The sequence below is a fragment of the Rhinoraja longicauda genome, chromosome 38 (genome assembly GCF_053455715.1).
Source record: "Rhinoraja longicauda isolate Sanriku21f chromosome 38, sRhiLon1.1, whole genome shotgun sequence".
NCBI classification, from domain to species: domain Eukaryota; kingdom Metazoa; phylum Chordata; class Chondrichthyes; order Rajiformes; family Arhynchobatidae; genus Rhinoraja; species Rhinoraja longicauda.
This window is the reverse complement of record NC_135990.1, coordinates 9,651,383-9,651,860: the sequence shown is the minus strand read 5'-3', so window position 1 is coordinate 9,651,860 and position 478 is coordinate 9,651,383.

Sequence of the window (478 nt, the reverse complement as noted above, 5' to 3'; positions counted from 1 at the left end):
TTTCTATCCCCACTCCCCCTGCAAGGGTCAGCACGGTGGCGCAGCGGTAGAGTTGCCGCCTTACAGCGCCAGAGACCCGCGTTCAATCCTGACTCCCGGGTGCTTGTCTGTGGATGCCTACGGAGGTGGCCCAATACGGCGGTAGGCGAGCAGGGCCTACCGGGCGTGTCCAACATCCCTGGGCGCATGCCGGGAACACGCTGCCTGCCGGGAACACTCCTCGAGATGTCAACTTAATCCCATCTGCTTGCTCACGAGGACATAAATAATCCACAGTGACTAACGTGAAGGAGAGTAGGACCAGCATATGTTTGCAGTTGGACAGGGCCCTGGTGAGACCGCACCTGGAGTATTGTGTGCAATTTATCATATCATATACAGCCAGAAACAGGCCTTTTCGGCCCACCAAGTCCGTGCCGCCCAGCGATCCCCGTACATTAACACTATCCTACACCCACTAGGGACAATTTTTATATTT